The sequence below is a fragment of the Balaenoptera borealis genome, assembly GCF_965194805.1.
Source record: "Balaenoptera borealis genome assembly, chromosome: 11".
NCBI lineage: Eukaryota > Metazoa > Chordata > Mammalia > Artiodactyla > Balaenopteridae > Balaenoptera > Balaenoptera borealis.
In genome coordinates, this window is record NC_138868.1 from 61,860,110 (window position 1) to 61,872,601 (window position 12,492).

The following is a 12,492-nucleotide window of genomic DNA, read 5'->3' on the forward strand; positions in this document are numbered from 1 at the left end:
GGATTTATCCCTTTCACCTTTTGTCTTCCTCACAGCTTCTCATGTAATGTTGGATGCATGATACCTTCAGGGTCATTTCAATGTAAACAATTTACTGACTACTGACTGTGTATCATTTATGTGCTCTTGGAGCGCTCCTCCCCGTCCTTGAGGAGCTCTCAGTCTGCAGAGGGAGACAGAGCATAGACAAGCACAGTGTGCTAAGGGCTATGATGGAGCCACGCAATGGGAGCTCTGCATCACAGAAAAGCCTAGGGATTCAGAGAAGGCTTGCTGGGGAAGGCAATGATGGACTGAATCTTGATGGATGAGTAGGAGCTGGCAGGTGTAAAAGGTCAGGCAGGGTATTCTAGGCAAAGGGGAAAACATGAACAGAACATGAACATTATAAATAATAGACAGTGATGATGATGATGATGGTAATAGGAGCTAAATGTCTTGAGGGCTTCCCATGTACCAGGCTTTGTTCTGAGAACTACACATGTATTATGTCATTTAATCCTTGCAAAATCCCTATAAGATAGGAACTACATTATTTTAATTTTACAAAGAGGAAGCAAAAACAGAATAGTTAATGAACTCACTGAAGGTCTCTGAGCTGGTCAGTAGCACAGCATGACAAGGAAGGCAAGGGCCTTGAATGCCATACCAAGGAACTTGAACTTTATTCTGTACGCAGTGAGGATGCTGACGCACTTTCAGCAGAGGAGTTGCCTGGTCAGATGAGTGATTTGGAGAGATTTCTGTGACTACAGTGTAAACAATGAAGATGAGGGGAACACGATCAGGGGGAGAGATTAGCTATCAGGCTGTCAGGAGCCGGTTCCAGCTGACAGCTGGTGAGGGCTAGCTTCTGATCCCCTCTCTATTCCTAAGTAGCTGAAACCCAGCCCTCCTTTCTGGAATGAATCAGCTCTACTGTCCCTTCCACATCAACAATGCCAGGAGCCCAGAAGGGGAAGGGAAACGTCATTGGTGTGATGGATCATGCACTGGTCCTTTGTGTAAGTCCCAGGGGAGACTCACCCACTCCTCGAGGCTGCCTCATTCTCTCCACCTCATGTAGGGAGAGCACTGCTACAGATCACTGGTGTCTGAGCACATTTCATTGGACAGGGAGAGGAGAATCCACTGGGTTGAACCATTTATGGGTCAGAGCTGACAGACAGCTGGTCTCTTGAGATCGCCTTCCTTCCACAGGGTTGGGTTTCTCTTGTTAAGGGAACACTGCAGCCATCTCTCTCTTGCTCTCTTATGCTCCTTCAGCATCTTATTCCTTGCTGTGTAAAGGTGAGACAGGCCAGGGGCTGTTTTTACTGCCCACGTCTGTGAAGCCCAGACCAGCTCTACCATGGGCAGGCCTGCAGAGGCCCTCCTGCTCTGCTCCTGAGCACGTGGGCTCTTTTGTTTGCCTGGCTTCTTTCTGCATTGGTCTTTCCTCCCTACCTGAGATGTAAGATCTAGGATTCTCAGCTGGGCTGACAAGGAAGGGGCAAAGGAGGCCACTCAATCAGCTTTTGTTACCAAGCCAAACTTGGGTCTGCTCACCTGATGTGCAGTAGAGCCAATCTACCAATACCAGGTTGTGGCAAAGGAAGTGCAGTATTTATTGCAAGGCATTCAGCGTGGGTCCAAGCAAAGAGAACAGGCAGCTCAGGCTCAAAAGACCCAAACTCCCTGATGGCTTTCAGGGAAGGGTTCTTAAAGACAAAGTGAGGGAGAGGGTTGCAGGGTGCTTGATCAGCTCATGGACATTCTTCTTATTCGTTGGTGGTGAGGTAACTGGGTATATTTCCGTAGTCAACATCATCAATCTTCTGGTTCCAACGGGTCTGGGGTCTACATGCTGGTGGTCTGCATGCAGTTAACTTCTTCCTCCTGGTGGGGGTTTTAGTATCTGCAAAACGACTCAAGGATGTGGCTCAGGACATTATCCATAGCCCTTGATGAGGAACTAAAAGTCCTTGACTTTGCTTTATGGCTAAACTCTTATTATTTTGTCTTGCTTGACTGTTTTGTTTCTGCTTTTTCTCACTTCTCTGATTAAATTTGCTCTTTGGAACTTGGGGAAGGCCTAGGAGGCTAAAGCTTTTCTACAAACAAGAGGCGGGAACATGGGAGTTCTGCCCCTGGGAAAGCTCCATGAGGTCCTGCTTGGTTTCACTTTGAACCCAGGATCCAGGTCACGTAGACAAAGGAGTGCTCCGCATGGCCCAGTCTGCATTAGTGTTCATGGCCTCATAGCAGTAAAGGGTGTTCTTTAGCCAGACCTTGACCCACACTTGTATTTCCCTCAGGAACCTCGTGGGCTGGTAGGAGGATGGGATACTATGTCCAACCATCTGCTTTGATAGGTTGTTGAAAATACACACCCCTTTTCATTTATTCCTTATAATACTTCTATAACTAAGTATTCTCATTCCCATTTTACAGATGAGAGAACTGAGGCATGATGAAGTTAAATAACTTGCTCAAGGTTTTATAGCTAATTACTGTCATAGTTAGAATCAGAGTCCCAACTGGTTTCTCAGACCCTCTCCACCGTAACCAGCAAATGAAATAAGTAAAGCAAAATGTTTTCAAGGAGCTGGTTGGGAAGTTATTCCTAACAAGATATTACCCTGGTTGTCCTTTTAATATTTTTATCTTCTTCGGGTAAAAACAGCACAGATTTATAATTTCAACTGCAAGATCTGTTCCCAAATGGAAATAGCCATGACATCTTTTTATACAAATATATATGCATCCCTCATGAACTGATATGTTTTTACCAGCCTGCAGATACTGGAGTGAAGTGGTTTTAGGAAAATTGTTTTTGGCAGCACTTGCTTTTGAAATAAATGCATTATTGTTATTTTTAAAATCCTTTTGATAAAAGTCCTTAGTCAGAGATTTACTTAACTGAATTTTCCTGCAGAGGTGTTAGATATTTCTGCAGTTGCAGCCTCTCAGAGTACAATCACCATGTATTTTCCCAGCTGAGGTGAAAAAAAAGTCAAAATAATTCCACTATCTCAAGAAAACAATTATTTACATCTTGGTGTACTTATTTGCAATTTTTTCTTATGAATTCTTTCTTTAAAGCATTGTTGCCATAAATAACAGTGATATACCATCTTATAGCCTACTTTAAAAAAATGTAATATTAACTATTTATTAACTCTTTAATATAAATGGTTCACGATCACCATTTTCTCATGTGGGTACGAGACTTTTAAACCATTATGTTAGACAATGTAGACTGAATTGTTTAAACCAATTTCTTATTGTTGGCCATTCGAGTCTTGTTTTATAAACAATATAAAATGTTTTCATTTTTTTAAAGATAAACTTCCAGAATTGACTTTATTGGATGAGAGTATAAACACTTATTATTACTCTTTAGATATATTGCCAAATTGTTTTATAAATAAGCTGTATAAATTTATTTTGGCAGTTGTACTTTTGAAAGCACAGTTTCTCTGTACCCTCACAAGCACCAGATATTATCATGACAAAAACCTTTTCTTCTTCACTAATTTTACATGGAAAATTGCACCTCACAATCATTTTTAGTCTTTATTTCTTTGATTATTAATGAGGTTGGTTATTTTCCTAGGTGTTTACTAGTTGTAAATCTTTTTTTGTGAATTTTGGGCTCATGCACTTTGTCCAATTATTAACTGGGCTCAAATTAAAAAAACAATTATGTATGTAGTATATGGTACAGGATTTTTTCATTTATCTACTAGAGAGATAGTAATCCTTCCTCTAATATAGGCTGTGAATAGTTTTTCATGATCTGTCATTTTTTCTTTCCATGTTGACTCTTTAATAGTGTGTATTATTTTAAAAGAAACAACTACAAATGGAATTTTTCAACAAGGATAGCTGGGTCCATGAGGTATCAAAAAATCATGTCACAAAAAATAGGGTTGAGGAGACTATGTAGCATAACTTGGATAAGACCCGGGGAACAGGACCGCGTTCTTCACTTATGTGAAGGGCTGCTGTATTAAAGAGGAATCAAACTTACTCTGCACAGTTGGAGAAGGTATAACCAGAGTAAATGATGGGAAGTTGTAGGTAGTAAATAATAAGTGATATTGATTGTGTTCCTTATGCCAGACTTTGTGTCAGGTATCCATTAATCCTCACCACTTTAAGAGAAGAACTAGTACAGCTCTTTTCCAGGGAGCTTATGAGACCTGCCCAAGGTCATATGGACACCAGTGGCAGAGCTGGGCTCGAGTCCAGGTCGGAGATGGAGCCCAGAGCCCATGCTCTTTCCACGGGCTGTGTGATGGAGGCTGGTCCCTTCCTCCAGGAGGGCCTCACTTTCCTCATTATAACATGAGGGTTGGAGCAGATGTCCTCCAGGATCCTTTCCAACTTGAGTGGGGGAAGGAGGAAATGCTGGGGGTCTGTAACGGCTGCTCCTCGCCGGCTCTCCCCAATCTGACCAAAGAGAAGGTCAGAAAGAGAACGAGATCTCTTTTAAATGCTTTCTACTAAGGAAACAAGGTGTCTGGATTTCTATTAAATGCTCTTTCTGCTAAGAAATGCTGCGTTTCTTTTCAAGTGTTCCCATTCAGCTTCCCACAAACCCTGAGACGTTTGCCATAAAAGGGAACAAGGGAAAGCCCTATTTTGTACATGAAATAGTCTGAGTGAGGGGTCCTGTCTTTAGGTCATATGAAACATCAGAATTGCCTTTAAACACAGAGAACCCATTCCTCCAAACTGTCATGGCCTTTCTGGAGTTGTTCAAGTAAATTGGATACTTCTAGCAGGAAAAGTGTGGTGTGGTTTTTATGCCATACTTAATTAAAAACAAACGAACAAACAAAACCAGCTCTAAGTGTGGGACAAAGAGCAGAAACACAACCCAAGCAAAGCACAGAGGAAACTAACTGAGAAGTTGTTTACATCTGAGTGAGCTTCAGTTTTCTTATCTCTACCTTGGGGATAATACCATCCTTCATTGATTCTAAGACACGTTTTCTTTTTAATTTTATCGGCTCTGAAATTGGGATGTATAGATTAAATGGTGGGGATTTTTCTTTCTTAGTGGTCCATAAATCAATAGTACTTCTTATAACTGAAGATTTCTTATACACGGTTTTGTGAATTACATGAGATAATATATACGTTATGCATTCACACAGAAGGTAAGGTTTATAATAAGTAGGCTCAGAGAGGTTAAACTATTTGCCCAAGGTCACACAGCTGATAGATGGTAGAGCTGAGATATGAACCTAGGTAGTCTGACTCTAGTGCTTGTGTGCCTGACCAAGATGCTATACTGACTCTCATGTTAATTGGTTTATTATTTCCCCCCCCCCAGTATTATAGAATTTTAAGGGGGAGGTAAATATGTGTGCTTAGTTTTAAATTTTGGGCTCATCTTGGTGTATCTCTCATGAGTGCTAAGATTCTTCTGTACAAACCACTGTAGTATAGTGGTTGAGAATGGGGCTAAACCAGTCCTAGTATTGCTACTTCCTAGCTGTGAAAGTTACTTAATACAGTATCAGTGTTCTTTTTTGTAAAATGGGCATAATAATAGTATTTTCTATAGGACTGTTTTAAAGTGAAATAAATGCATATAAAGCATTTGCACAGTGCTTGACACAAAGTAAAAAAGTAATATTTATTGAGCTATTATATAGCTAATAATAATAATACTAGCATTATTAGAACTAATAATATAGTATGACTAGAATTATTTTTATTTACTATATATGCATCTTTTGGGCCCTCCCAGCCCAGGTCAGATCCTAGAGCTTACACAGAGGGAGGGTGGGAGAGGCTCATTTGACTTAATGGCCTTTCCTAGGCTTCTGGAATATTGGTGAGGCCAGACCTGGATCCTGTCATTTAATAGGAAGAAAGCTGGCAGCAGTCTCAGCCCTGTGACATTTTCCATCCTTTAAAGCAGAGACAAAGGACACTCACCCAAAGAGAAAGATTAGATTAGGCAATTTACCAATTCATGGAATTCATCAACTGTTCTGTCCTTTTCCTTTCCAAAGAGATATGTCCCCGTCTGCCTTCTGCAGACAGTGTCTGGGCAGGCCAGCCTTCCTGTCTGCAGAACTTCCTGCTGTGGGAGACCCTGCCCAGCACCTAGGATGCCATTGGAAGTCAAGGTGGAGGGCTGTTTCTGCAGTTAACTGATGTACCTGCAGTTTATTTCTGTTCTCTTGGTCTCAACAAGGCAGCTTTGAGGGCTAAGAGAGAGAGGCAGAGGCAGCTTTTGATGTCAGAGTTCTCCCACCTACCTGCCTCCCCCCCAACCCATCCTGCTGAGCCCTCCCCACACCCCCAGCATAAGCAGAAGAAGAGGGGGGCGTGATTGGCAGCTGGGAGGGAGCAGCACTCAGAGCTGTGTCTCCCTCGTGGAGCATCTGCAGAGAAGCAGGTTCTAGCTTTTCTAACCTGTGAACAGTGCTGGGCTTATTCTCTAGAGCACTCAGTTGGGAAGCTAGGGAGGAGACGAGGGGAGCCTTCTGTTTAAAAAAAAAAAAAAAAGCATGCATTTTATTATTAATGCATTGCTTGTTTGGAGATAAAAAAGTATGGGAGGGGCTTCCCTGGTGGCGCAGTGGTTGAGAATCTGCCTGCCAATGCAGGGGACACGGGTTCGAGCCCTGGTCTGGGAAGATCCCACATGCCGCAGAGCAGCTAGGCCCGTGAGCCACAATTACTGAGCCTGCGCGTCTGAAGCCTGTGCTCCGCAACAAGAGAGGCCGCGATAGTGAGAGGCCCGCGCACCGCGATGAAGAGTGGCCCCCACTTGCCGCAACTGGAGAAAGCCCTTGCACAGAAACGAAGACCCAACACAGCCATAAATAAAAAAATAAACCCAAAGTTTAAAAAAAAAAAAAAAAAGTATGGGAATCTCTAGAGTTCAGAATGAAATTATTCTCTAATGCCATGTCCTGAAGATAACCACTGTTAACTGTTTGGTGTATTTTTTTTTCATTGTGCTGCAATGCTTTTCTCACTTATGGTTATACCTCAGACATCTTTCCAAATCAGTACATATAGGTCTATTTCATTCTTCTTACTAACTGAATAGTACTACATAGTTTAGGTAAAACATTCTCCTTTCAGCTGGTGTTCCCATTAATGGATACTTGAGTTGCATCCTTTTGTTGTTGTTATTGTTGTGATAAACAAAGCTGCACCAACCATTCCTGTAGATATTTCTTAGTGCACATATGTGAGAATACCTATAGGAAGAATTCCTAGAAGTGAGATGGCCAAGACAAAGAGTTTACACGTTTAAAATGTTGAACTATATCACGATATTGCACTCTAAAAAATTTCATTAATTTGCATACTTTTAAGAGGGTCTTCCTTCACTTTCAACAGCTCTTACCAGCATGCAATCTATGAATTGCCTGAATCAATAGCTCTTGAGTTCTCCAGAGATTTGGACAATTCTCAGTAACTCTTTCAGTGCATGTCAACACACTTTTTTGTGTGCCTGGTATGGGTGCTATGATAGGCATGGGTATTCAACGTTGTCTGAACATTGAATCACACTCCATACCAATCTTAGAGGATTTTACAAGTAGGAGAAGAGACAAGTAAATGAAAATTAAAAGATAATGTGCCAGGTATCAGGATATGAATAAATACTGAGAGAGTGTGGAGAAATGAGTAACTGCCTCTTTCTGGGAGGGCCTTTGGGGAAGGCTTCCCAGAGGAAGTTGGTCTTGAAAGATGAGTAGGAGTTCTCCTGGTACAGAAGTAGGGAAGGGCATTCTAGGCAGAGGGAATAGTATGAGCAAAGGTGCTCATGTGCTGACTGGGGAATGGTTCCATTGACCTGTGGGATGTTTGGGAGCAGCAGTGAGAAATCAATTGAGAGAGGTGAGCCATGTTGCCACAGGAAGGAGAGAATGTTCAGATCAGGTGGAGAAAGGCTAGAGGGCAGAGAGCCTGGAGTCAGAAAGAGTGATTAAGAGACTGAGACTGACTGAGGCGGGGATCAGGGTGATTGAACACAGGACAGAGAGGAGAGAGCAGGAGGAATGGCGAATGTTTGGACATATTCCTCCGATCTCAGACTCAGCCTGGATTAGTAAGAATTGGGCCTGGAGGCTGTCATCTGGGGCAAATTTATTACACTGGATGGCTAATAAAACTGTATTGATTTCATTTTGTTCTACAGTAAGCAATCCCTCTGCTGGGAGAAATGTCAAATCTGATGTGTCCGAGTGGAATGAGCAATAAAACTGCTAGCTTGGTTCAACTGAAAACTGCTGTCTCAGGCCCAGAGCTGCTTGCATTCTGTGATGGGCCAAGGTGAGGCCTTTATTGGTCTATAATTCCCTTCTTGATTACGAGCCCTGACACTGACCCAGGCTACAGAGATTGGAGAGGATGCAAGGGGAGAAAACCAAAGGTGAGGGCAATGACCTTGTGAAAGACAAAACCAGGAGTTAGCATGGACTCATTCATTCATTATCAACCTGTATAAGAATTTACTCTGTGCCCAGTAGAGTGCTGGCCATTGGAGACACAAAATCTCTGTCCCCCAGGGACTTGGTCTAGGACCAGAGCCCAAAGTGCTTATGAATGGGTTGGTCTGGCCTGGTCAGATCTCATCTTCAGTAAGACAATGGAGTTTGAGATGTTTGTCCTGGGAACCCTTCTCTCTTCTCCTTTTCTCCATCCAACCCCACCCCAGGCTTCCCCATGGTAGTGGGTCTGTACCATCCTTGTTCTTGGTTGACTGCCAGCTCGTGCTCATTAGTGCATCAAATGATGATCAGAGCATTTCTAATTATAGCTTAAGGCAGGATCCACCCTGAGCTTTCTTTTCCAATGTGTGTGAGAGAAACCTTGGGAAAAATAGCTAATCTTTGTTCTGGCTGGTCCCGGCCTGACTGCTCATTAGCCTTGTGACTTTGGAAAAATCGTTTAGCTTTTCTGAGGCTCATTTTATTTACCTGAAAGTATGAAGCTTCATAATTCCTGCTCTGCTCTCCTCATGGGATGGTTGGAAGGCTTAGTAGGATGTGAATGTGCTTTGAAAATTGTTGAATGCGATACAAAGACAGAGACCTAGATTGTTACTGCAGGGGGCTCACAATTCACAGGCCGCCCTGTTCTTTACCCCAACTCTCAAGGAAGTGGACATACCACACTTTGGTTCACCTCCTCCCATTCAAAGATGGTGAGATCTGAGGCTAATGGGGTTGAATTAATTTCTCCCTAGAAGATACCTGTGTGAAGGGCAAGTTGAGTGGGACTTAAAAAGGAATCCCTCAAGATTTCTATGTAGATGGCAGGATAAGAGTAATTACACTTGAGCTATAGCAGGAGAGATTAGCTCAAACACTGGGACAAATAAACTGGTTTTAAGGGTTGGGAGACACTGGACTCTGCAACCTTCGAACTTTCTAAGACCTAGGTATTTCCCCTTCTGACCTACTGTGTGACTTTGGGTAAGTTGCCATTTACTAAATTACCAGGGGTCTCTGGGCCTCAGTTACTTCCTAAGGCCAAAACGTGGGCTGAATTGAATCTCCTTTTCAGAAACTTGTTCTGATATGAAAGATGGTGGCAGCTCTTTTTGTTTAAATTAACTGTGGGGTAGGAGATAAGTTAGGTAACTAGAATCCTAGTACCCTGCAAAGCCCCTCTGGAGAATTCACATTGCAGATAGTACAAAAACTTGGTAAAGAACTAGTTAGTGATTCTGAACTGAATATAACTGTTGAACTGCTGAAATGCTCTCATTTGTGCTCGGTTGGAGGACATAAAAACGACTTTTAAAACGCTGCATATAACCATCTTGAGCTTTTCCCCACAAAATGTTTGGTAAAAGGAAAATTTTACTTAATCCTTCAGGACAAAGGGAACTAGTAAGAGCTTAGAGAAGTATGCTTAAATATGAGAAAGCGTGTCTGTTGCCGGTTTCCATTGATTATCCACATCAAAGAGGGAGAGGCTCCTGTCTTGTCTCTCTCATCAGGAGCATTGGTGCTGAGACCTTCCCAAGTCACAGTCATTGAGTGATATCACAGAGAACACAGTTGTGATTGATAATGACGCAGATGATGATGGTGGTGATGGGAGCTGACCTTCTCTGGAAATGTACCATGTGCCAGGCCCTGTGCTAAGTGCTTCACATGGAGGACCTCACTGAATTCTTATCACCACATGATGCGTTCTTAGCCTCACTTTACAGGTTCAGAAACTGAGGTTAGTGAAGGTAAATACGTTGCTCAAGGATGCCTTTCTAGGAAACGAGCAAACCCAGGCAGTCTCACCCAAGAGCCAACAACTAAATATGTTGTTTCTTAATTTGAATTACATCCTAGCTCCTGCTCTAATCATCACTGTAAGTTATAAGATATTTGAATTAAATTGAAGCAGTGTATGGAGATTTCCTTTCTTTTAATGCTGCCAGATGACTGAGTTTTAAACCTCCCTGAAGAGAATCTCTGAGCTTTCAAATCAAGGAATCTTATTGCTTGCAAGATAAACTTGCTGCTAATTTTTGGAACAATCTCACAAGGTAGGTACTATTATCCCATTTAACAGATAAAGAAATTGAGGGTCAGGCAATTTAAGTCAGTGTTTCTCAAACTTCAATGTATATATAAATCACATGGGGATCTTGTTAAAATCGGATTCTGATTCAGTAGGTCTGGCTTGCAGCTTGAGATTCTGCATTTTCAAAAAGCTCCCAGGTATTGCCAAGGTTGCTGGTCAGGGGACCACACCTTGAGGAGCAAGTTAGGTAACCTGCTCATGATAACATAGCACAAAAGAAGGAAATCCTTAAAGCCTAGTCTCTTAACACTCTCTGGTGGCTTCGAAGGTATGGTATTGGTAGTATTGAAAAGACATGGTTGCCCTTTGTCTGGTGGGACAGGAGGCTAGACAGACATCTAGACTTGAATCTGGCTCTGACAGCTCAGGCCTCTTGGTCATGCCTATCTCCCCTCTGAACCTCAGTTTCTCTCTCTGTACAGAGTTAGCGGTGAATTACATGACTTCTAAGCTCTCTGAGTACCAGGGCGAATCATGAAGAGAAGTGCCTGGGGTGCAGGCTGGAACCCTGGGTGGAAAGATCTTTCCCTAAGATGGGAAGATTGAAAGGAATCACTTTAGAATACACACCATTTCTGAGCGAGCTTCCTACTCAGGATCAGTAGAAAAAACATTTTATCTGTGAGAAAGAGAAATGATTAATGCCTCTCAGTGTGCTGATTTTCTAAGTGACTGTGATTTAGTACCAGAAACCTGGGGAGCTGGAAGGTCAGACTCTCCAGGATGTCATTTAAACAGTAGGGAGGGAGAAGCTGCTGGATCTCTGTCAATCTCTGTGGCCTGCAGGCTGTCCTGGGTTTTCAGTCCTACCTGGGGATGTGGAGATTTCCTTCTCCTACCATCTGAGGGCAGGGTGCCTCATCTTACATCCAGGAGCCCTAGGCTCTGCTCACTGAGGTATACAGCAAATGCTCAAGTTTTCAAAACTCTCTTGTGGAGAGCTAGAGAGTGTGTTTAAGGAACTGAAAATGACCCAAACAGAGAAATTTCCTGTGTGATTTATTCCTCATTAGGGATACTTGGGAGGGCAGGTTTGACTCTCTGGGACTGGAGCTAGATGGGGAGAGGCCATTTGTATATCTTCTTTGGAGAAATGTCTAAGTGTTTTGCCCATTTTTTAGTTGGGTTATTTTGAATTGTAGGAGTTCTTTACATATTCTGGGTATTAACCACTTTTCAGATATATGATTTGCAAATATTTTCTCCCATTTCATGGGTTGCTTTTTTACTCTGTTGACTGTGTCCTTTGATGCACAGATTTTTAATTCTAATATAGTCCAATTTATCTCTTTTTACTTTTGTTGCCTATACTTTTGGCGTCATATCAAAAAAAAAATCATTGCCAAACCCAATATCATAAAGTTTTATAAGTCTAGATCTTTGATTCATTTTGAGTTAATGCCATTCTTTTGCATGTTTGTATCAGTTATCCCACTACCATGTATCGAAAAATCTGCCCTTTCCCTTACTGAATGGTTTGGCACCTTTGTTGAAAATTTCTGGACTCTCTATTCTGTTCATTTGGCCTGTATGTCTGTCTTTATGTCAGTACCACACTGCTTTGATTACTGTAACTTTGTAATAAGTTTTGAAACCAGGAAGTATGAGACCTCCAACTTTGTTCTTTTTCAAGGTTGCTTTGGCTATTTGGAGCCCCTTGATATACCAAATAACTTTTATGGTGGAGTTTTCTATTTCTTTAAAAAAATGCCATTGAGATTTTGATGGGGTTTGCATTAAATCTGTAGCTTGCTTTGTGTAGTATTCACATCTTAACAACATTAAGTCTTCCAATCCATGAACACAGGATGTCTTTCAGTTCATTTGTGTCCTTTTTAATTTGTTTAAGCAATGTTTTGTTGTTTTCAATGTACAACTCTTTCACCTGTCTAAATATTTTAAAGGTATTACTTAATCTTTATAACACCCTAAAGA